The sequence below is a fragment of the Nycticebus coucang genome, chromosome 18, assembly GCF_027406575.1.
Source record: "Nycticebus coucang isolate mNycCou1 chromosome 18, mNycCou1.pri, whole genome shotgun sequence".
Classification (NCBI taxonomy): Eukaryota; Metazoa; Chordata; class Mammalia; order Primates; family Lorisidae; genus Nycticebus; species Nycticebus coucang.
The window spans coordinates 60,251,901-60,276,686 of NC_069797.1; the positions used below are offsets into that span (position 1 = coordinate 60,251,901).

Sequence of the window (24,786 nt, forward strand, 5' to 3'; positions counted from 1 at the left end):
ACCTGTAACCCTAGCATTCTGGGTGGCGGAGGTGGATGGACTGCTTGAGCTCAGGAGCTCAAGACCAGCCTGAGCAAAAGCAAGACCCCCGTCTCTACTAAAAACAGACAAACTAAACAGACAAACTCAAGCGGCTAAGGTGCCAGCCACATACACCTGAGCTGGCGGGTTTGAATCCAGCCTGGGCCTGCCACAAACAACAATGACAGCTGCAACCAAAAAATAGCTGGGCGTTGTGGTAGGCGCCTGTAATCCCAGCTACTTGAGAGGCTGAGGCAGGAGAATCGCTTGAGCCTAGGAGTTGGAGGTTGCTGTGAGCTGTGATGCCACAGCACCCTACCCAGGGCGACAGCTTGAGACTGTCTCACCAAAAACAAATTGTTTTTAAAATATATTTTATAGTGTAGTGACTCCACTAGGAAGCACCTTACTCTCCAATTATCTGATTCATTTTTTCCATTACAATCTCTTACACAAAACCACCATTAATCTAAAACATCACTTTCATGTATGTATTTGGGAAGGTCCCTCTAATATGCTCATTTTTTTAAAAAGCTCTTAAGGTTTATTTGTGTATGTGTTTGGGGGAGGGGGTTCTGAGTTTCTGTTTCTTTGTACAGTTTATGATTTTTTTTTTTTTTTGCTGTTGCTGAAAAACTGGACATTTTAATCTAATAAACTCTGGAAATCAAATTCTCTCCTTTCCCCAGAGTTTGCGGAGAGGTTTTGTTTTGTTTTGTTTTGTTTTTGTAGAGACAGAGTTTCACTTTATGGCCCTCGGTAGAGTGCCGTGGCATCACATAGCTCACAGCAACCTCCAACTCCTGGGCCTAGGCGATTCTCCTGCCTCAGCCTCCCGAGCAGCTGGGACAACAGGCGCCCGCCACAATGCCCGGCTATTTTTTTGTTGCAGGTTGGCCAGGGCCGGGTTTGAACCCCCCACCCTCGGTATATGGGGCCGGCGCCCTGCTCACTGAGCCACAGGCGCCACCCGAGAGGTTTTGTTATTGTTCTTATTTACTGGTGAGCTTAAAAAAAAATGTTATAGAACGTCTCTACCAAAAATCAGCCTGAAGTATACTTTATTGAAAGTCTCTGAGATCTTTTCTAAACCTGCACCCTTTCCCTAGGCATGCAAGGTCACTTTCTAATTTTCCCTGTATATGCAGCTCTTTCTGAATGTCCTAGGCTTTTTTTTTTTTGTAGACAGAGTCTCACTTTATCGCCCTTGATAGAGTGTCATGGCGTCACAGCTCACAGCAACCTTCAGCTCTTGGGCTTAGGCGATTCTCTTGCCTTGGCCTCCCGAGTAGCTGGGACCACAGGCGCCCGCCAGAACGTCCGGCTATTTTTTTGTTGCAGTTTGGCGGGGCAAGGTTTGAACCCACCACCCTAGGTATATGGGGCTGGCGCCCGACCCACTAAGCCCCAGACTTTTTTTTTTTTTAATAGACAGAATCTTACTGTTACCCTGGGTAAAGTGCCATACCTAGCTCACAACAACCTCAAACTCCTGGGTTCAAGGAATTCCTTGCCTCAGCTTCTCAAGTAGCTGGGACTATAGGCACCTGCCTTAACACCCAGCTAATTTTTTCTATTTTTAGTAGAGATAGGGTCTCACTTTGCTCAGGCTGGTGTCAAACTCCTGAACTCAAAGGACTCCCCCACCTCAGGCTCCCAGAGTGCTAGTATTACAGGCATGAGCCACCACACCTGAGCCCAGTCAAAATTTTAAAATAAGTAGTACTATTCTAAATTTTTTTTTTTTTTTTGTGGAGACAGAGTCTCACTTTATCGCCCTCAGTAGAGTGCCATGGCATCACACAGCTCACAGCAACCTCCAACTCCTGGGCTTAAGCGATTCTCTTACCTCAGCCTCCTGAGTAGCTGGGACTACAGGCACCCGCCACAACACCCAGCTATTTTTTGGTTGCAGTTCAGCCGGGGACGGGTTTGAACCCGCCACCCTTGGTATATGGGGTCGGCGCCTTACTGACTGAGCCACAGGCGCAGCCCTATTCTAAATATTTTATAAATGCACCAACCAAATAAAAATGAATCCAAGTTTTAATCTCCTTAAAAAAAAAAAAAAAGAAAAGAAAAGAAAAACTCACCCAGAACAGGTAGCCTATATTTTCAAACCTTTTTTTTTTTTTTGCAGTTTTTGGCCAGGGTTCGGTTTGAACCCACCACCTCTGGTATAAGGGGCCGGTGCCCTACCCCTTTGAGCCACAGGCACCACCCAATATATTTTCTTTTTTTTTTTTTTTTTTTGTAGAGACAGAGTTTCACTTTATGGCCCTAGGTAGAGTGCCATGGCATCACATAGCTCACAGCAACCTCCAACTCCTGGGCTTAAGCGATTCTCTTGCCTCAGCCTCCCAAGTAGCTGGGACTACAGGTGCCCACCACAACACCCGGCTATTTTTTTGTTGCAGTTCGGCCGGGGCCAGGTTTGAACCCTCCACCCTCGGTATATGGGGCCGGCACCTTACCGACTGAGCCACAGGTGCCGCCCCCCAATATATTTTCAAATCTTAAATTCTTTTCTAAACAAAAACAAAATTCTGGATTAAAGATTTTTTTTTTTTTTTGTTAGAGACAGTCTCACTTTATCGCCCTCGGTGGAGTGCCATGGTGTCACAGCTCACAGCAACCTACAACTTCTGGGCTTAGGCGATTCTCTTGCCTCAGCCTCTTGAGTAGCTGGGACTACAGGCGCCTGACACAACACCCGGCTATTTTTTGTTGCAGTTTGGCCGGAGCTGGGTTGGAACCTGCCACCCTCAGCATATGGGGCCAGCACCCTATCCACTGAGCCACAGGCACTATCCTGGATTAAAGATTCTTTTTTTTTTAGTTTTTGGCCAGGGCTGGGTTTGAACCCGCCATCTCCAGCATATGAGGCTGGTGCTCTACTCCATTGAGCCACAGGCGCCGCCCATGCTTTGTGGGTTTTTTTTTTTTTTTTTGCAGTTTGTGGCTGGCGCTAGGCTTACCTGCCACCTCCGGCATATGGGGCCAGCGCCCTACTCCTTTGAGCTACAGGCGCCACCGGATTAAAGATTCTTAACCTTGAATTTTATGAAAGTGAAAGAAAGCAAGCACTGAACTAGAAGCCAAGATTATAATCATGGAATGTGATCCAGGCACTTCAGGAAAAAGTTCTTCCCACTTTTTCTTTTTTTTTTTTTACAGTTTTTGGCCAGGGCTGGGTTTGAACCTGCCACCTCTGGCATATGGGGCTGGTGCCTACTTCTTTGAGCCACAGGCGCCACCCTCTTCCCACTTTTTCATTTGTAAAATAAATAGACAAATCAAATTAGATGATTTCTAAGGTCCCTTTCATTAATATTTGAACATTAACACTTTTTCAGGCAGAGTAAAATACATAAAACAATCAACAAACTGTGGAATTCAGGATTCTAGGGACAGGAAAAAAAAGTAACAGCAAAGAAATTTAACAACTGCCAAGATGTCAAACATTCAAAAAGGGATTTCCCAAACTATCATCCCAGAAAATCTGTGGTTAGACTAAACTAAAAAATTTTAATACTGACTCATCATGATTTCAAATTATTAACCATTTGGGTATCCCAAATCATGAGCTGAGCAATCCACTAAGAATTATGCTAGTGACTCATATCCCTAAATAAGACGGCTTTATTTCAGGGACAAAGAATCAATTAAAGAGTTTACAATGAAGTTTTGTTTAACTGGAACGTTTTAAGTGGAAGTTAATTCCACATGAGTGATAATAGATGTCTAATAACTAGCTAGTGACAATTTCTAAGCAAAAGCATTATGGCAGCTAACCAGCAAACAGTAATCTATGTATTACAAACATGAAAACAATTTGTTTTCAAAAAAGCTCCTGGCTACAGACAGTATTTGAAAAACAATATATAATTTGTTGTGAATCAACATGGAATAGTTTGAAATTTTGGCTCCACCAAGAAACGAAAAAATAAAATGCACTATTGTGGGTTGAAGTACCAATTTTCACTGGCAAAAAGCCATTCTACTTGAATGTAAGAACCTTCAGGAACCAGCTGGAGAAGTATGGGGAACCTGGGATAGTGATAATGCACCCGTTCACACTACATCAGTAGAACTGGCTTCATATAAAAAAAGGACGAGATTGGGCGGCGCCTGTGGCTCAAAGAGTAAGGCGCCGGTCCCATATGCCGGAGGTGGTGGGTTCAAACCCAGCCCTGGCCAAAAACCACAAAAAAAAATAAAAAATAAAAAAGGACAAGATTGGTATATTTGTCCAAAGCAGCCTAAGCTTAGGTTTTGAATGTTGTTCAGTCTAAGAAAATGAACATATCTAAGACAAAATAAAAATAAATGTATGATATTTCCAAGAACAGGTTTACAATAAAAAATTTCTATTAAACATCATTGTAAACCGATGGTAAGTGTAGTCTGGTACAACCTTTCTGGAAAACATCTTAGCAATATTTATCCAGAATTGTAATGCTTATATCCTTTTGTCAATAATTCCACCTTTAGTGGGCGGCACCTGTGGCTCAAAGGGGTAGGGCACCAGTCCCATATGCCGGAGGTGGTGGGTTCAAACCCAGCCCAGGCCAGAAACTGCAAAAAAAAAAAATAATAATAATAATTCCATCTTTAGTAATTTACCCTAAATAAATGATGAACATTTATTTTATTTATTTTTTGAGACAGAGTCTCTTTTTTTTTTTTTTGTAGAGACAGAGTATCGCTTTACCGCCCTCGGTAGAGTGCCATGACATCACAGGACTCACAGCAACCTCTAGCTCTTGGGCTTACGCTATTCTCTTGCCTTAGCCTCCCGAGCAGCTGGGACTACAGGCGCCTGCCAACAACGCCCGGCTATTTTTTGGTTGCAGTTTGGCCAGGGCTGGGTTTGAACCCGCCACCCTCAGTATATGGGGCTGGCGCCCTACTCACTAAGCCACAGGCGCCACCCAAGACAGAGTCTCATTTTGTCGCCCTCAGTAGATTGCTGTGACATCACAGCTCACAGCAACCTCTAACTCTTGGGCTTAAGCGATTCTCTTGCCTCAGCCTCCCAAGTAGCTAGGACTACAGGTGCCTGCCACAACACCTGGCTATTTTTTTTTTTTTTTTTTTTTGTAGAGACAGAGTTTCACTTTATCACCCTTGGTAGAGTGCTGTGGCATCACACAGCTCACAGTAACCTCCAACTCCTGGGCTTAGGCGATTCTCCTGCCTCAGCCTCCCGAGTAGCTGGGACTACAGGCGCCTGCCACAACCCTGGCTATTTTTTTTGTTGTTGTTGTTGTTGCAGTTTGGCCGGGGCCGGGTTTGAACCCACCACCCTTGGTATATGGGGCCGGTGCCCTGCTCACTGAGCCACAGGCGCCGCCCATGCCTGGCTATTTTTAGAGGTGGGGTCTCACTCTGGCTCAGACTAGTCTCGAAAGCTCAGGCAATCCACCTGCTTTGGCTTCCTTTCAAAGTGCTGGGATTACAGGCATGAGCTACCACGTCCAGCAATGATGAACATTATAAGAATTTTATATAATTTATGGTGTAACCTCTATAATGAATATTAGACAGTCAACACAAATTTTGTTTTAGAATAGAGATTATGAGTCCCGTGTAGTGGTCTGCACCTATAGTGCCAACTTCTAGGAAGCCTCACACAGCAGGATCACTGCGCCCAGGAGTTCAAGGCTACAGAAATCTATTGTCATACCACTGCACTTCAGCCTAGGAGAGAGAGTAAAATTCGGTCTCTTAAAAACACAAACAAACCAGGTGGTGCCTGTGGCTTAAAGGAGTAGGGCACAGGCCCCATATACCGGAAGTGGTGGGTTCAAACCCAGCCCCGGCCAAAAACTGCAAAAAAAAAAAAAAAAACACTCACAAGAACAGAGATCAAAAATTCAAATGTTTACAATTATACAGACAAATATAAATGTCTATAATCATACTCACAGAAAACAGATTAGTAGTTGTACAGGATTGGGAGGAATGGGAAGTAACTGGTAATGGGTATAGAAGTTGCTTTGGGGGTGGGGGAGAGATTAGGGTAATGGCTACATAACCATAAGAATATACCAAAAACAGGGCGGCGCCTGTGGCTCGAGGGGTAGGGCGTCAGTCCCATATGCTGGAGGTGGCGGGTTCAAACCCAGCCTTGGCCAAAAAAAAATTACACACACACACAAAAAAAATAGCTGGACGTTGTGGCAGGCGCCTGTAGTCCCAGCTACTCGGGAGGCTGAGGCAAGAGAATCGCCTAAGTCCAGGAGTTGGAGGTTGCTGTGAGCTGTGTGAGGCCACGGCACTCTACCGAGGGCCATAAAGTGAGACTCTGTCTCTATAAAAAAAAAAAAAAGAATATACTAAAAACAGTAAAATTGTGGTGTGCACTTTACATGGTAAACTACATGGTGTGTGAATTATACCTCAATAAAGCTGTTTTACAAAGAATTTTAAAGTCTACATACCAGTAAAGTTATTCAAGTAACTGAAATAGGGAAACAACCTGGGACAAATGGAGAACACAGGCGCCATCTGAAGAGGGCTATTATTTATTATCTTATCAGCTGTGTGAATTAGGAGACTGGTATATCTTTCAGAACAACACTTCCACCTGGCTTTTTACTTGAAATCTAATTCTTGATAAATTTTAAATTCAAGTATAAAACACCTACAGAAAGTTGTACAATTGTGACTGCTCAATGAATTTTCACAAACTGTAACACACTCACGTACCCAGCATGGAAATTAAGAACAAAATATTATCAGCCACCCAAACTACTATGTCCCTTAAGAGAAATTACCACCCTGACTTCTAACAACATAAATTAGTTTAATCTGGGGCCAATCTTGGCTCTATCAATATTTTGGATATCTGTTGTGGGGAGGCTGACTGTATATTATAGGGTATTTTGCAGGCCTTTACAAGTTGTGACAACCAAAAATATCTCGAGATACTGCCAAATGCCCATTTAGGATAAAATATTGCCCATGACTGAAAGCCACTAATTTAACATTCTTTTTCCTTTTCTTTTTTTGCAGTTTTTGGCCGTGGCCGGGTTTGAACCCGCCACCTCCGGTACATGGGGCCAGCACCCTACTTCTTTGAGCCACAGGTGCTGCCCAATTTAACATTCTTTTAAACTTTATTTTATTTATTTATTTAGAGAGAGACTCACTATGTTGCCCTCAGTAGAGTGCCGTGGCATCACAGCTCCCAGCAACTTCAAACTGTTGGGCTTAAGCAATTCTCTTGCCTCAGACTCCCAAGGAGCTGGGACTACAAGCGTCTACCACAACATCCGGCTATTTTTTGGTTGTTGTTGTAGTTGTCATTGTTGTTTGGCAGGCCCAGGCCAGGTTCAGGGCGGGTTCAAACCCGCCAGCCCTGGTATATGGCTGGAGCCCTAACCGCTTAACTATAGGCGCCAAGCCCTATTTCCCCTATTTTTTAATTTTTTTTGAGACAGTCTCACTCTGTCGCCCTGGGTAGAGTACTACTGTGGAATCGTAATACCTCACGGCAACCTCAAACTCTTGGGCTCAAGCCATCCTCTGGCCTCAGCCTCCCACTTAGCTGGAACTCCAGGAGCCCATCATGATACCCTGCTAGTTGTTTTCTTATTTTTAGTAGAGAGGGTCCTGCTTTTGTTCAGGCTGGTCTCCTAAACTTCTGAGCTCTAGCAGTCCACCTGCCTTGGCTTTTCACAAGCATGAGCCACCATGCCCAGCTCTGGGCACTGATTTCTTTTTTTTTCTTTTTTTGTAGAGACAGAGTCTCACTTTATCGCCCTGAATAGAGTGCTGTGGTGTCACACAGCTCACAGCAACCTCCAGCTCTTAGGCTTAGGCAATTCTCTTAGCCTCAGCCTCCTGAGTAGCTGGGCCTACAGGCACCTGCCACAACCCTAGGCTATTTTTGTTTTGTTTTGCAGTTCAGCCAGGGCTGGGTTTGAACCAGCCACCCTTGGTATATAGGGCCAGCCCTACTTGCTGAGCTACAAGCGCCACTTTTTTTTTTAGACATAGTCTCACTATGTTGCCCTCAGTACAGTGCCACAGAATCATAGCTCACAGCAACCTCAAACTCTTGGGCGTAAGCGATTCTCTTGCTTCTGCCTCCCAAGTAGCTGGGATTACAGGCACCCACCACAATGCCCTGCTATTTTTTTTTCTTTTCTTTTTTTCTTTTTTTTAGTTGTAGTTGTCATTGTTTAGCAGGCCTGGGCTGGGTTCGAACATGCCAGCCCCGTGTATGTGGCCAACGCCCTAACTGCTAAGCTATGGGCACCGAGCCAAAGCACTGATTTCTTCCTTTTTCTTTTTTGAGACAGAGCTTCAAGCTGTTACCGTGGGTAGAGTGCCATGGCATCACAGCTCACAGCAACCTCCAGCTCCTAGGCTTAAGCAATTCTCTTGCCTCAGCCTCCCAAGTACCTGAGACTACAGCACCTGCCACAACGCCCGGTTACTTTTTGGTTGTAGTTGTCATTGTTTGGCAGGCCTGGGCTGGATTTGAACCTGCCAGCTCTGGTGTATGTGGCTGGCGCCTTAGCCACTTGAGCTACAGGCATCAAGCCAGAGCACTGATTTCTTTTTTTTTTTTTTTTGTAGAGACAGAGTCTCACTTTATGGCCCTCAGTAGAGTGCTGTGGCCTCACACAGCTCACAGCAACCTCCAACTCCTGGGCTTAAGCGATTCTCTTGCCTCAGCCTCCCCAGTAGCTGGGACTACAGGCGCCCGCCACAAGACCCAGCTATTTTTTGGTTGCAGTTTGGCCAGGGCCGGGTTTGAACCCGCCACCCTCGGTATATGGGGCCGGCGCCTTACCAACTGAGCCACAGGCGCTACCCCAGAGCACTGATTTCTTAATTCAATTTTCTTATCTATCTCAAGACACTAAGTTGATAATCATGTCATTTAAAACCAAGAAGGCAAAAAAGTTTTCTTAGGCAAAATAAATAAAAAGCACTTATAGGCTCAGCACCCACAGCACAGTGGTTACAGCGTTAGCCACATACACTGAGGTTCAAACCCAGCCTGGGCCAGCTAAACAACGACAACTGCAACAAAAAATTGACAGACCTTGTGGCGAGCGGCTGTAGTACCAGCTACTTGGGAGGCTGAGGCAAGAGAATCGCTTAAGCCCAAGAGTTTGAGGTTGCTATGAGCTGTGATGCCACGGCACTCTACCAAGGGCGAGAGTGAGACTCTGGCTCTAAAAAGAAAAAGAAAAAAAAGAAGAGAAAAGAATTAAAATTACTAAGAGTAAAACTGGGGCAGCACCTGTGGCTCAGGGGTGGTGGGTTCAAGCCCAGCCCTGGCCAAAACTGCAAAAAAAAAAAAAAAAGAGTGGAACTGGCATGTTCCTAACCAAAGAAATGATAAATGCCTAAGATGATGGCTATCCCAATTACCCTGATTTGACTAATCCATTTAGTATGCCATATCAAAACACCAAAACATCACATGTAGCCTATAAATGCGTGTACATACACCTATTATGTATACATAAGCAAAAATTTAAATGAAAAGTTAGTTAGTGCTAGGTGTGGTGGCTCACGCCTGTAATCCTAGCACTCTGGGAGGCCAAGGCAGGTGAATTGCCTGAGCTCACGGGTTCGAGACCAGCCTAAGCAAGAGCAAGATCCTGTCTCTAAAAAAATAGCCAGGCAGTGGCGCCCAGAGCTCAGTGGGTAGAGCGCCGGCTATGTACACCAAGGCTGGAGGGTTCAAACCCGGCCCAGGCCTGCTAAACAACAACTACAACAAAAAAATATCCAGGCATTGTTGCAGGCGCCTGTAGTCCCAGCTACTTGGGAGACTGAGGCAAGAGAATCGCTTAAACCCAAGAGTTAGAAGTTGCTGTGAGCTGTGACGCCATAGCACTCTACCGAGGATGGCGGAGTGAGACTCTGTCTCAAAAAATAATAATAATAGCCAGAGGCGGTTCCCATAGCTCAGCGGGTAGGGTGCCAGCCACATACACCCAGGCTGATGGGTTCAAACCAGGCCCGGGCCAGCTAAAAAACGACAACAACTGCAACAACAACAACAACAACAATAAACAGCCAGGCGATGTGGCAGGTACCTGTGGTCTTAGCTACTTGGGAAGCTGAGGCAAGAGAATTCTTAAGCCCAAGAGTTAAAGGTTGCTGTGAGCTATAATGCCACAGCACTATACCCAAGGCGACATCTTGAGACTCTGTCTCAAAAAAAAAAAAAAAAGTCAGGCATTGTGGCAGGCACCTGTAGTCTCAGCTACTTCGGAGGCTGAGGCAAGAGAACTGCTTGAGCCCAAGAGTTTGCAGTTGCTGTGAGCTATGATTTCCGAGCACTCTACTGAGGGCAACAAATTCACTGCACTGTAGCCTAGGCAACAGAGACCCTGTCACCCCCTCTCCCTCTCTCTTTTTTCTTTTTCTTTTTGAGACAAAGTCTCATTCTATCACCTGGAATGGATGATAGAATGGCTTGGCCTCAGCCTAGCTGACAGCAACCTCAGATTCCTAGGCTCAAGCAGTCCTCAACTCTCAGGGTACTAGGATTACAGGCATGAGTAACTGCAACTCACTGAGACCCTGTCTCTTAAGAAAAAAATTACAGGGTGGTGCCTGTGGCTCAGTCGGTAGGGCGCCGGCCCCATGTGCCAAAGGTGACGGGTTCAAGCCCGGCCCCAGCTGAACTGCAACCAAAAAATAGCCGGGCATTGTGGCGGGTGCCTGTAGTCCCAGCTACTCGGGAGGCTGAGGCAAGAGAGTCGCTTAAGCCCAGGAGTTGGAGGTTGCTGTGAGCTGTGTGAGGCCACGGCACTCTACCGAGGGCCATAAAGTGAGACCCTGTCTCTACCAAAAAAAAAAAAAATTACAAAAGATCCAAATATCTGAAAATTTAATGTATGATGATGGTAGCATTTCAAATCAATAAGGAAAAAATGAAATAGTCAACAAATGATACTGAACTACTATGGGTAGCCATCTGGAAAAAATAAAGTTGGATCTTAGGGGGCGCTTGTGGCTCAGTGAGTAGGGTGCTAGCCCCATATACCGAGGGTGGCAGGTTCAAACCCAGCCCTGGCCAAACTGCAACAAAAAATAGCCGGGCGTTGTGGCAGGCACCTGTAGTCCCAGCTACTCGGAAGGCTGAGGCAAGAGAATCGCCTAAGCCCAGGAGCTGGAGGCTGCTGTGAGCTGTGTGATGCCACAGCACTGTACGGAGGACGACAAAATGAGACTCTGCCTCTAAAAAAATAATAAATAAAATAAAATAAAATGTTAAATAAAATAAAGTTGGATCTTTAAATTTCAGGTGAATTAGATTCAAAATTAAAAACAGGGCGGCGCCTGTGGCTCAGCGGGTAGGGCGCTGGTCCCATATGCCGGAGGTGGCGGGTTCAAACCCAGCCCCGGCCAAATTAAAAAAAAAAAAAAAAATCAAAATTAAAAACAAAAGTTAAGGGCGGCGCCTGTGGCTCAGTGAGTAGGGCGCCGGCCCCATATGCCGAGGGTGGCAGGTTCAAACCCGGCCCCGGCCAAACTGCAACAAAAAATAGCCGGGCGTTGTGGCGGGTGCCTGTAGTCCCAGCTGCTTGGGAGGCTGAGGCAAGAGAATTGCGTAAGCCCAAGAGTTAGAGGTTGCTGTGAGCCGTGTGACGCCACGGCACTCTACCCGAGGGCGGTACAGTGAGACTCTGTCTCTACAAAAAAAAAAAAAAAGTTAAAAAAAAGGTTAAAAAAAACATGGGAATTTCTTCCTTAATCTGAGTAGAGAAAGCCTTTCTAAAATGACATAAAATCTAGCGGTCAAATGAAAGAAATAACAAATTCAGTTACAAAAAATATTTCTGGGCTCAGCGCCTATAGCTCAGCGGCTAGGGCGCCAGCCACATACACTGGAGCTGGCAGGTTCGAATCCAGCCCGGGCCTGCCAAACTATAATGACACCTACAACCAAAATATAGCTGGGTGTTATGGTGGGTGTCTGTAGTCCCAGCGACTTGGGAGGTTGAAGCAAGAGGATCATCAAGCCCAAGAGTTTAAGGTTGCTGTGAGCTGTAATGCCATAGCAATCTACGCAGGGTGACGGCTTGAGACTCTGTCTCAAGAAAAAAAAAAAAGTTTCTGGGTATCAAAAAACACCATAAAAAAGCCTGAGCAAGAATGAAATCCCATCTCTAATGGAAAAAAAGGGGGGAGGGGGGTGCTTGGCGCAGTGGTTCATGCCTATAATCCCAGAACTTGGGAGGCCATGGCTGGTGGATTGTCTCAGCTCACAGGTTCAAGACCAGCCTGAGCCACAGCCAGACCCTGTCTCTAAAAATAGCCATGCGTTGTGGCGGGCACCTGTAGTCCTAGGTACTCGGGAGGCTGAGGCAAGAGAATCACTTGAGCCCAAGAGTTTGAGGTTGCTGTGAGCTATGATGCCATGGCACTCTACCAAGGATGACAAAGTGAGATTCTGTCTCAAAAATAAATAAATAAATTGGCTTGGCACTTGTAAGACAGTGGTTACAGTGCTAGCCACATGCACTAAGGCTGGCAGGTTTGAATCCCGCCTTGGGCCAGCTAAACAGTGATGACAACTACAATAAAAAGATAGTCAGGCATTGTGGTGGGTGCCTGTAGTCCCAGCTACTTGGGAGACTGAGGCAAGAGAATCACTTAAGCTCAAGAGTTGGAGGTTGCTGTGAGCTGTGATACCATGGTATTCTACCTAAGGTGACACAGTGAGACTCTGTCTCCTAAACAAATAAATAAATAAATAAATAACAGAAAAACTAGCTGGGCATGGCAGTGCATGCCTGTAGTTCCAGCTACTTCGGAGGCTGAGGGAAGAAGATCACTTGAACCCAAGAGTCTGAGGTTGCTGTGAGCTATGATGATTCCACAATACTCTACTCAGGTGATAGAGTGAAACCCTATCTCAACAATAACAAAAATCACAATAGCAACAAAAAAGACACCATAAGCAAATCAAAAGATACTAAATCCTTTAAAGTTATTTGCAATTCTTAGAATAAAAGACTAATTTCTCACAAAAGGATCTTTAACACATTAAAGCGCCGCCAGGTCAGTAAAAAGGAATTAAGACCAAGCAGCGCCTGGAGCTCAGTAGGTAAGGCGCCAGCCACATATACAGAGGCTGGCGGGTATCTAGCCCGGGCCAGCTAAAACAACAATGACAGGGCCAGCCAAAACAACGACAACTGCAACCAAAAAAAAAAAAAAAAACCAGCCAGGTGTTGTGGTGGGCGCTTGTAGTCCCAGCTACTTGGGAGGTTAAGGCAAGAGAATCGCTTAAGCCCAAGAGTTTGAGGTTGCTGTGAGCTGCGACACCATTGTACTCTACCCAGGATGACAGCTTGAGACTGTCTAAGAAAAGAAAGAAAGAGCGCAAGGATGACACGCAAATTCGTGAAGCGGTCCATATTTAAAAAAAAAAAAGAAAGAAAAGAACACTCAACAAAAATAAACAGTGAATATGAAGAGAAAGTTCCTAGGAAAATATAAATGACTTTTAATAATACGAAAATATTCTACCTCACCAAACAAGAAGGCTCGTGCCTATAATCCTAGCACTCTGGGAGGCCAAGGAAGGATGAGTGAGCTTTGAATTTTCAGAGACTACAAATACACAAAGATCAGTATGGCTAGATCAGAAAGAATAAGAAAGCATGGGAAAACAAATGACACTGCGGAAGTAAGCAGGGCCAGATCATACCTTGTTAAATAAAGATACAAAGACAGGTACAGCAGCACATACTTCATGCCTGTAATCTCAGCTATCTGGAAGACCACTTGAGCCTAGGAGTTTGAGGCCAGCCATGGCAATACCCATCTCTTGAGAAAAAAAAAAAAAATAAAGGGTGGTGCCTGTGGCTCAAGGAGTAAGGCGCCAGTCCCATATGCTGGAGGTGGTGGGTTCAAACTCAGCCCCGGCCGAAAACCACAAAAAAATAAAAAAAAATAAAAAAAAATAAAGATTCAAGGCATTAAAGAGAAAATAACAGAAATTTTCTGCTATGAGAAGAGTAGATGCGAGTATATTGCTTAGGAATATACATACACACAAAAGAATCTCCATAGTTGACCACCTCTGTAAGTTGACCTATTTTCTTTTTTTCCTTTTTCTTTCTTTCTTTTTTTTTTTTTTTTGAGATAGAATCTTACTCTGTCATTCTGGGTAGAGTGCAGAGGCATCATCATACACCACAGCAACTTCAAACTCTTGGACTCAAGAGATCCTCTTGCCTCAGCCTCCCTAGTAGCTAGGACTACAGACACCTGCCATGAAACCTAGCTAGTTTTTCTATTTTTAGTAGAGATGGAGGTCTCACTCTTTCTTCCTTAGGCTGGTCATGAACTCCTGAGCTCAAGCAATCCACCCACCTTGGCCTCCCAGAGTACTAGGTTTATAGGCAAGAGCCAAGCTGCTGAACCTGACCTAATTTTCATACACGCACATGTGCATATCAATACAGTAAGCCTGTTCCTTGGCCATACCCATATGTTGGGGGACCAGTTTGTTACAGTTCCTTGAGTGGTCAACTTACAGAGGATCTAATATGTATGTATGTATATATGTGTGTGTGTGTGTGTGTGTGTGTGTATGTGTGTGTAGTAAAAGCAACGAAGCGAGACTTGGTCTCAAAAAAAAAAAAAAAAACCCAGCTAGGATCAAAAAAGGGGTCTGGGGTACAGACAAAAATTCGACAATATTCAAAATACATATGGTAACTGAAGCCACAGAGTAGACAAGATTAGAGTGAGAAAAGAGGAAGAAAGAGACTGAGACCCAAGACTTGCGAAAGAACATAAATTAAAGATCTGGTAGAAGATGCTGGTGGGAAGAAAGGAAGGAGGTAACAGAACCCAAGAGAAGAGAGGTAATTTCAGGAAAGAAAATTTTGAATCTAAATGAACACTTACTCTGGACAGGCAATTAAGAATCCCAGGTCCAGGGCAGTGCCTGTGGCTCAAAGGGGTAGGGCGCCGGCCCCATATGCTGGAGGTGGCAGGTTCAAGCCCAGCCCCAGCCAAAAACTGCAACAACAACAACAAAAAAAAGAATCCTAGGTCCAGTTCGGTGCCTATAGCACAGTGGTTATGGCACCAGCCACATACAACGAGGCTGGCGGGTTCAAACCCAGCCCCAGCTGGCTGGCAACATAGATTCTGTCTCAAAAAAAAAAAAAAGAATCCTAGGTCTAAGAGTCAAAGAGAATTCCCTGAAAATAGTGTCCAACTCCAATTTACTCTGAATATCCCAAAAGAAACATTACAAGTTATTAGTTAAGCAACAATAGATCCAGTCAAAACTGATAAATCCTATAAAGATATGGAAGAAAATAATCTTTAAAATTATTTGACAGGCTAGGTGCATCCGGCTGTTGCCACCATGGCTTCTCTGCTTTTGCTGCGGCAAGGACGAGTTGGGGCGGTGAAGGTAAAGGAGACTATGCTCCTGGAAGCAAGGGTGTTTCGAGGATTTGCTTCTACAGTTCCTCTCTCTATGGAATCAGGGAAGTGTGAAAAGGGACTGCCACCAAATTCCAAGAAGCAGAGTCCACCAAAAAAGCCCGCCTGGGAGCCTCCTGAGCCATCAGACTCCACCACCTATAAGAACCTCTAGCATCATGACTATACCACATACACCTTCTTGGACCTCAACCTGGACTTCTCCAAATTCAGGATGCCTCAGCCCTCGTCAGGACGAACATCACCCCGGCACTGAGAGCCCTCAGTTTAAAGATGAATTTGCGTCATCTTTGCTTGCATTCTTGCCTACAAAAATAAAATCCACTCAAGAGTCACACACACACAAAAAAAAATTCTTTGACAGAGGCTAGGCGAGGTGGTTCACGCCCCTGTCTCAGCACTCTGGAAGGCCCAGGTGGGTGGTCTGCCTGACCTCACAAGTTTGAGACCAGCCTGAGCAAGAGAGAGACCTCCTCTCTAAAAATAGCCAGGCATTGTGGCGCGTGCCTATAGTCCCACCTACTTGGGCTCAAGAGAATCACTTGAGCCCAAGAGTTTGAGGTTGCTGTGAGCACTCTACCCAGGGTGACTGAGTGAGACTGTCTCAAAAAAATAAGTAAATAAATAAAGAAACAAAAATAAAAATAATTTGGGCGACGCCTGTGGGTGCCAGCCCTATATACCAGAGGTGGCAGGTTCAAACCTGGCCCCAGCCAAAAAATAAAAAAAATAAATAAAAATAATTTGAGAGTTAAATATAGTTTAGAGATTAAAGGATAAGAATGGGGTATATAGGGAGCATGAAGAGAAGTTCGGCTCTGACTGCTTTATCTCTCTCCATTAAAGGTTAGGGTCCCTTACCTGGCTTAGCACTGTATTTCACCAATTTCTAAGGTTATTGTCCTCAGAACCTTTAGAATAGTTAAACAGGCTTGTGTGCTGCCACACATTATACCTTGTCCATGCACAACTAGTTTTTTCCTCCCTCTGTGGCTCTGTGCTTGTACTTTCTCTTTCCTGTAATATCCTCACCTTCCCTGGTTTTTTGCATTTGCTTTTAGAATCGTGTTTTGTTATAATTGGAAGACCTTAGAGTCTCCTCACCTAATCCTCACCTTCTGTTTTAGCGCTGAGCAAACTGAAGTTTATAGAGGTGGAGCTCAATTGCTCAAGGGCCATAAGAAGCCACTGGTATCTGGGGGATGAGAACACATCCAGTGCTTTTCCACCTTACAGGATGTACTCCCGACTTGCTCTCCTTAACTCCCTGTCATAGTTGCTAATGGTGTCCCCTTGTGTGGGTTTACTCTGTTCTGTGCTGTCTTGCACTATTCAAATGTTACCCAGTAAATATCTTTAAGTCTTACTATCTTGTGCAGTGTGTATCAAGTTGATTTTAATTTTTTTAGGGTAAGGATCTTGTCTTTTTCCTTTGGTATCTTCCATTCTGTCCCAATAAAGGTCAGCATACACTTGGCTAATTAAAAATAAAAGTTGGTTGAGCAGAAAAAAAAAAAAAAAAAAAAGAATGGGGTATATGAAGTTTCTCTCATTTCTGTAGAGGAAAAACATCAAATGTTACTCTGAAACCCTACTGATTCGTTATGTTTCAAAGATTTTAGATAACTTCCATATGGCTATGCCTTTTTAGCATGTTCAAATGCATTTTGAGAGCAAAAAACATGTAAGTGTTCATCTTTGTATCTTCAGCATCTAGCTCAGTGCCAGACATTAAGTGCTTGATGAAAAAAAAAATAAGTCACTGAATAAATGAATAGGCACCAGAACACTTTTGTCCAAACTATGTCGGTGCTACAATACAGCCACAAAGAACAAATTTTAAAAAAAGAACAAATTTAACGGAGAGCTAATTCGCTCTTCACTCATTCATTCCTCAAACCAAAAGCACTTCTATTCTCCAGAAGTAAAATGCTATCTGCAGAAAGATCATCTCATCCTTATTTTAGGAAAACCTTTTGGCAACACATTCCACAGGTCTGGAAGATAATATAAATCTTTATTGTCAAAGTGCTGTCAGCCAACTGCAGTCCTTCCAAAAATTCAAGAATGTTACCACCACGTGCCAGCCAATAATGACTCTCTAGTCATTCATTCTTTTTTTTGAGACAGAGTCTCACTTTGTTACCCTGCAGCTTGTGGGCTTCAGTGATTCTGAAGTGATTGCCTCAGCCTCCTGAGTTAGGACTATAGGCGTCCGCCACAATGCCCACCTATTTTTTTGTTGTAGTTGTCATTGTTTGGCAGGCCCAGGCCAGGTTCAAACCCACATGTATGTGGCCGCCCCCTAAAGGCTGAGCTACAGGAACTGAGCCAGTCATTCATTCTGAAAGCTTCAGAAAACAACCAATGCTTGGGCAGCGCCTGTGGCTCAGTGAGTAGGGCATCGGTCCCATATACCGAGTGTGGCAGGTTCAAACCCAGCCCCGCCAAACTGCAACAAAAAAATAGCCGGGCACCCATACTGCCAGCTACTTGGGACGCTAACGCAAGAGAATTGCCTAAGCCCAAGAGCTGGAGGTTGCTGTGAGCTGTGATGCCACAGCACTCTACCAACGGTGACAAAGTGAGACTCTGTCTAAAAAAAAGAAAAGAAAACAACAATGCTGTGACTTAAATAAATAATACATTTTAATAGGTCTTTATTTCCACACAAGCCAAACTCATCAGCTGTAGTAGCATGTTTTAAAATTGGCACGTAGCTGATATTAACAGTTCAGAATTCTCTTCTATGTCTAAATCTCAAGTTAATGTTACCACCCAAAACCTACTGTCTCAAACCCATTCTCAAAGGAACAGTCTTACAAAAATAAGGTAATCCTACCCTTTCTCTACCTAAATTTTTATCAAATATTTTGAATAGGAAACACACGTTTCTACAGTACAAGAAAAGCAGGAGTTCAGAAATAAGTAATTATATCCCAGTTGCATTTATCTATCAAAGGGAACATATTTCATCAATCTTGAAATGTGAACAAACTTCAAATAAATCTTTTTTTGGAACTCATCACTTTGCCCTCAATTAAGAACATAACAAACACTGTACATTTGTTAAGAGAATAATATTCTAATCCTAGCACTCCGGGAGGCTGAGGCAGGTGATTGGATGATTGCTTGAGTTCAAGATCAGCCTAAGCAACAAAAAGTGAGACTCTGTCTCTACTAAAAACAGAAATCCAGCTAGGTGTAGTGATACATGACTGTAGTCCCAGCTATGGGAGGCTGAAGCAAGAGGATCTCTGGAGTCCAAGAGTTTGAGACTGCTGTGAACTGTAGTGAAGCAACAGTAGACCCAAGACAGTGGAATGAGACTCTGTCTTTAAAAAAAAAGGGGGGGAGAATGATATTCTAGTATTAATTATATATCTTATATTCTAAGACATCAATTATTAAATCGATAAGCAAGCCTAGAGCTGGCAGGTAGGGGGATAATGAGACACAGAACCCTGCATTCCATTCCTTCTCTTTGGCTGATTTATACAAATATAAAAAGAAAAATTAATTACCAAGGATAACAGAACTTATAAGTAAAATTCTTACGTTGGAGTTATGTTAAAGTCCCTCCTTCCTTTTTTTTGTTCAGAAAGAGTCTCACTCTGTTACCCAGGCTAGAGTGCCATGGTGTCAGCCTAGCTCACAGAAATCTCAAACTCCTTGGCTCAAGTAATCCTACCTCAACCTCCGAAATAGCTGAGACTACAGACATAACTGGACTATAGGCACCCACCACTGTGCCTGGCTAATTTCTTCACTCCTTTTGATTAAAGGTTAAAACTCAATTTTACCTTCATGAACTGTTTAAGAAAATGGTACTTTGCTCCTTTTAAAGATAACCATGTTAGCCACTTAGAGCAAACAGAAAACCAATTTTGAAGTCACACAACCTAAAAAGAAGTTAAAAGTACCGACCTTTGAAAGGATGTTTGGGGCGGCGCCTGTGGCTTAAGGAGTAGGGCACCGGTCCCATATGCCAGAGGTGGCGGGTTCAAACCCAGCCCCAGCCAAGAACCAAAAAAAAATAAAATAAAATAAAGGATGTTTGAAATGCGTGGGAAAAAATGCACAACAGTTTAAGACAAGTAGTAAATAATATCAAACCATTACAAATCAGCACAAACATTAACAGAACTTTCATTTAACTTATATGAATTAACTTCAAAATGCTCTTTGCCAACAGCACTCTGGGTACAGTGAAAACTAAGGCACATTTGTTTACCGGAGCTTTTTAACTTTTACCCAGAAGAGTCAATTTGTGTTTCATAAATTCTGCCATTACATAGCTCTTAAGAAATTCAAAGCAAGTGTAATTCAAAGATACAACTCTATACTAAGTTTAAAAAATAATAAGCAAACACACACAATTCACAGTATTTTTAGTCTCTGGAATTAAAGGTTTGAAGTTTAGGGAGGGTCTGTATTCTTATTCTGAATAATCCTTGAACCCTCTATTCCTAAATGACATTATTAATCCCTTTGTCTGAAGATAATTTACTTGAGATACGCTGCTTTTTGCTCACCAATGAATTAAAGTCCTTTTCATGTATGCAGTTTTGACTTTTATATAACGCTTTCACACGTATTCACTGGAACATGTACAGAACACATACAATAATTTTAGACTTATCAGGCATACAAGATAACCCTTATCCGGAACTTCGATTTGATTTACCTACATTTCACAGTCTTGAGGCTAACAAAATAAAGCGTGAGCACAAGGAAATCTGTACCACCGCCAGTTCTCAATGAACAGAATGCCTTCAAATGATAAAACGAAACTTGTCCACTTCGCAAAAGTAATCTCAATCAATTGCAATAAAAGAAAAGAAATCTAAACCACAGATTCATGTAAATCTTTTCAACTCAAAGGTCCAAATGCAGACGCCCATCACACAACTGCCCACAATCAGCGTTAGCGACTTCTAATTTTGAAGCTGGAGACTCGAGGAAAAAAAAGAAAAGAAAAAGTCCTCCAAAGTTTCACGAAGTGAAATAAAAGTCATTTTAAGTAACGAAAACGAGTTAATCAAGAGGTGACTAGCTCAGTCCTTCCGACCCCCTTTCCCGCTTCCAGCCCTCGAACTAAACCTTCTCTAAGAAGGACTCCCCGAGGGCAGATGTCAGAAAAAAAGTCAAACGAACCCGCACGCCGCACGGAGAGACAGCAGGGGCCGAGGTCGCCGAGACAAAGACCAGCCCGCGAAGCGGCCGGGCGGCGAGGGGCCGCCCCAGCGCACTGTGCGCCCCTAACCGCCCGGAGGAGTTGGGAGCGCCTCCGGGGCGCCGCCAAGTCCACGCCGACGCTGCCCCGAGCTCCTTGACCGGCCCCCGGCCCCGCTGCAGCCTCCTAGGCCCGGGCCCACCCCCTGCGCCGTTTCCCTCCCAATTTGGAAACCGCCTGGGGACAAAGAGGGAGGGTGCGCTAGGGGCACGGCAGGACGCGGACGGCGACGCCCCTCCGGACTCGGCGGGAACCCCTCGGAGGCGCCCCTCTTCTCCCAGCCCCGGCCGCGCTCCTTCCCGGACCCTGACTCTCCTCGGCCCCTCTTCGGGCTCCCTATAAGTTCTCCTCCCGTCTCACCCCGGGGTCCCGCCCGTGGCCCGCTTCTCCTCACCCGGCCCAGCGGCCGCCCCTCACCCGGCGGCGGGTTCCCCCGGAGCCGCCTCCTCCGCCGGGCCTCGGCCCGTCCCGCCGGCCGCCGCCTCATGTGCCCCGCGTCGCCATCGCCTTCGCCGCCACACTCGCCTCTCCTTCACCTCCTTCACCGCCGTCGCCTTCGCCTCAATGTCTGGGTGAGGCTGAAGCCGCTCCCGCCGCTGCAGCCGCCACCACCGCCTCCTCCCGCTCCCGCCGCCGGGACCCGCGGGGAGGCGCCTGCGCACTACGCGCCGCGGTGGGGGCGGGGGCGTCCCGCCATGGCCAGGGAGCCGGGGGGCGCGCGGCACGTGGCGCTCGGGTGGAAGGGGGTGCCCCGGAGCGCGCGGGCGACGGCGCGAACGCCAACTTTGGGCGCTTGGGTCCGCGCGGGCTCACGGACGCGGCGGAGGCGCGGCGAGGGTGGGACCCGGTGAGACCCATCCGCGTGGAGTCTGCACTTCGGACTCTAGGTGGGCGCAGACTTCGCGCTCCGGGAGATTCATTCCTCCAGCTGGATTCCGGGTACAGAAGTTCCTCCCCAGCAGAGCCTCAGTTTGAGCGGGCTACTAAAGGCGTCGTTAGGACTTACCTGGGTATCCTGGTTCGGCTCCACTGGCCCTGGAGTTGTCCTGGGTGCGCTGGGCTGAGGCCTTAGTTCGGTGTAACACGGGATGCTGATGCTCTACAGTTACTCTAGTATCCCACGGGCCCTCGGTGGGTCAGTCATCCTGGCTTCTTTAGTCGTCGCTTTTAGAAGCATTCTAGATACTTTTCAGGTCCTGAACTGGATTAACAAGACCCTAAACCATTTCCTCTTAACCCCTTGCATCTCAGTAGGATCCGATTCAAGGAACATTCTAAAAAGTTGGAGGCGTAGTAATCTTGTATTTTAAACTGCCTAACAACTGAAAATTCCCCAACTGCTTCAAGTAAAGTAAGACCTTGGGTAACAAAGAAAGGCTTACTGAAGAGATGAAGAGTACTTTACTGTGTATAGTTTCTTAACAGCTCCTGTATTCCAGAATTACCTCATTCGAACTTCTCGATACAAATGGATAGACTTTTAGCCCTTTTAAACAGAGAGGAAATTAATCTCTAACAAGTGAGGTTACTTGCTGCAGGTCAAACACTCCCACCCAAATGCTCAAGGCTAGTTCTAAGGTTGAAAACTTGAGGGCTAGGCATCATCAGACCCACTGACAGATTTTGTTTGGCCAGATGATGTTTTCCAAAAATATAAATTAATTGCCAACATTTTAAAATCCACATTCCTGGGTGGCGCCTGTGGCTCAAAGGAGTAGGGTGCCAGCCCCATATGCCAGAGGTGGCAGGTTCAAACCCAGCCCTGGCCAGAAACTGCAAAACAAAATAAAATAGCCAGGTGTTGTGGCAGGCGCCTGTAGACTCCTGTGTCAAAACAAATAAAATCCACATTCCTGGGTTCTCTCTAAAAAATAAAAAAATGTGCTCACTTTGAGCCTCTATTTTTAGGAGGCAATGACTTTTGAGGAACTTCCTTATCCAAGGCAGGCACTGTGCCACTCAGCTACTTGAATCCTTAATTACCTGCTTGGCCTCTGAATATTTAAGTACTTCTCACTTGCCCCTCATCCCCCATCACTTTGCCTCTCTGCAGATGTATTTAAAATGAGTGTGAAGACCCTGAAAATACATGGAAATGTTAATAAAGAACATGTTAACTAAAATAATGCAGGAGGCAACAACGTTGTAGGTGTTGACTAAAATATGAAAACTCTCTGACAGCCTACTAGTGAGTACAAGTGTAAATTGGTAAAAATCACTTTGGTACCTTTTTTTTTTTTTTGATAGAGACAGAGTCTCACTTTATCACCCTCGGTAGAGTGCTGTGGCGTCACACAGCTCACTGCAACCTCCACTTCCTGGGCTTAGGTGATTCTCTTGCTTCAGCCTCCGAAGTAGCTAGGACTACAGGCGCCGGCCACAAAGCCCGGCTATTTTTTGTTTTTGTTGTTGTTGCAGTTCGGCCAGGGCTGGGTTTGAACCCGCCACCCTCAGTATATGGGGCCAGTGCCCTACTCACTGAGCCACGGGCGCTGCCCTAAAAATCACTTGGGATAACTGTTCGGCAATATTTACTGTCAAGTCTCAGAAAACTATACTCCCAAATAGGGCACTTTGGCATGATGAGTTCTTTAAAGTAAAGGAGACTGGAAGGCCTCAGAAGTTTTCCCATGTCTCTCTCCCCTTACAATCACAGAGGCAAAAATGTCTCTTCTCAAAGGCTGGTCATAAAAACTAGAACCCCCATCTCCAAAGTAAGCCAAAAAAGCCAAAAAATGTAGAGAAGCCACTCCTCTTTCTCCCTTCTCTTTTGAAGACGGTCATTCCAGTGGCCGAGCACGATGGCTCACATCTATAATCCTAACACTCTGGGAGGCCGAGGTAGGTGGATTGCCTGAGTTCACAGGTTTGAGATCAGCCTGAGCCAGAGCTAGAGGGAGACCTCGTCTCTAAAAATAGCTGGACGTTGTGGTGGGTGCCTATAGTCCCAGCTACTTAGAAGGCTGAGGCAAGAGAATCGCTTGAGTCCAAGAGTTTGAGGTTGCTGTGAGCTATAACAGCACAGCACTCTATCAAGGGTGACACAGTGAGACTCCTGTCTCAAAAAAAAAACAACAAAAAAGGGCGGCGCCTGTGGCTCAGTCGGTAAGGTGCCGGCCCCATATACCGAGGGTGGCGGGTTCAAACCCGGCCCTGGCCAAACTGCAACCAAAAAATAGCTGGGCGTTGTGGCGGGCGCCTGTAGTCCCAGCTACTTGGGAGGCTGAGGCAGGAGAATCGCTTAAGCCCAGGAGTTGGAGGTTGCTGTGAACTGTGTGAGGCCGTGGCCCTCTACCGAGGGCCATAAAGTGAGACTTTGTCTCTACAAAAAAAAAAAAAAAAAAAAAAAAACATCATTCCAGAAGAGCCATTCCCCATGCCTGAGTGGAAGAAATGCTATGTAGAGAATACATGGAGAATCTAAACTCACAGGCCTTGCTGGGTTCCCCTGCTAAGTCTGTTATCATTAGATCATTCATTATGCAGCAGTGAGAATTAACAATCTGCAATTTCACATAAGACAGATGAATCACACAAACATTTCCATTAGGCCAGGTGTAAGAGTTCACTCCTGTAATCCTAGCACTTTGGGAGGCTCAGTAAGGAGGGTCCCTTGAGCTCAGGAGTTTATTTGAGACCAGCTTGAGCAGGAACAAGACCCCCGTCTCTACTAAAAATAGAAAAATTAGCCTGGCATTGTGGTGGGTTCCTTTGGTCCAACCTATTCAGGAGGCTGAGCCTGAAGAATCACCTGAACCCAGAAGTTTGAGGTTGCTGTGAGCTAAGCTGAGGCCATGGCCACGGCACTCTAGTCTGGGCAACAGAGTAAGACTCTGCCTCAAAAAAAAAAAAGAAGAAAGAAAGAAAAGAAAAGTAAAAATTAGACCCAAAGAAGCTATGTTGTTCTAGTTCTATCTGTAATGATTTAAAAATCAGAAAGATAACCTAAGGCTATTTTCTCTTCGTTGTGACTATTTTTTTCTTCTATCACCTCAGCTAGTGACAAAATTTAGGGCGGAAACCTAGGCCAGAGAAACTCGGGTCCAGACACTCAACCAAGATCTGGAACAAAC

General features: G+C 45.2%; 1 protein-coding gene and 1 pseudogene across 5 annotated transcripts in view; one reads left to right on the plus strand and one right to left on the minus strand.

The window, feature by feature from the left end:
- The window catches only part of GJC1 (gap junction protein gamma 1), a 46,865-nt gene extending 25,515 nt beyond the window's left edge, over positions 1-21,350 (minus strand). For 2 of the 5 annotated variants that reach the window (XM_053568834.1, XM_053568831.1), the window contains exon 1: positions 21,108-21,318. The gene's annotated coding sequence lies outside the window, so the exon portion shown is untranslated. Of the gene's footprint in view, positions 1-20,634; positions 20,772-21,107 lie in introns of those variants that run through there. The other 3 variants (XM_053568836.1, XM_053568835.1, XM_053568832.1) reach the window with 2 other exon arrangements.
- On the plus strand, positions 15,323-15,792 carry LOC128570004 (NADH dehydrogenase [ubiquinone] flavoprotein 3, mitochondrial-like; annotated as a pseudogene).
- Positions 21,351-24,786: the final 3,436 nt, after the last annotated feature.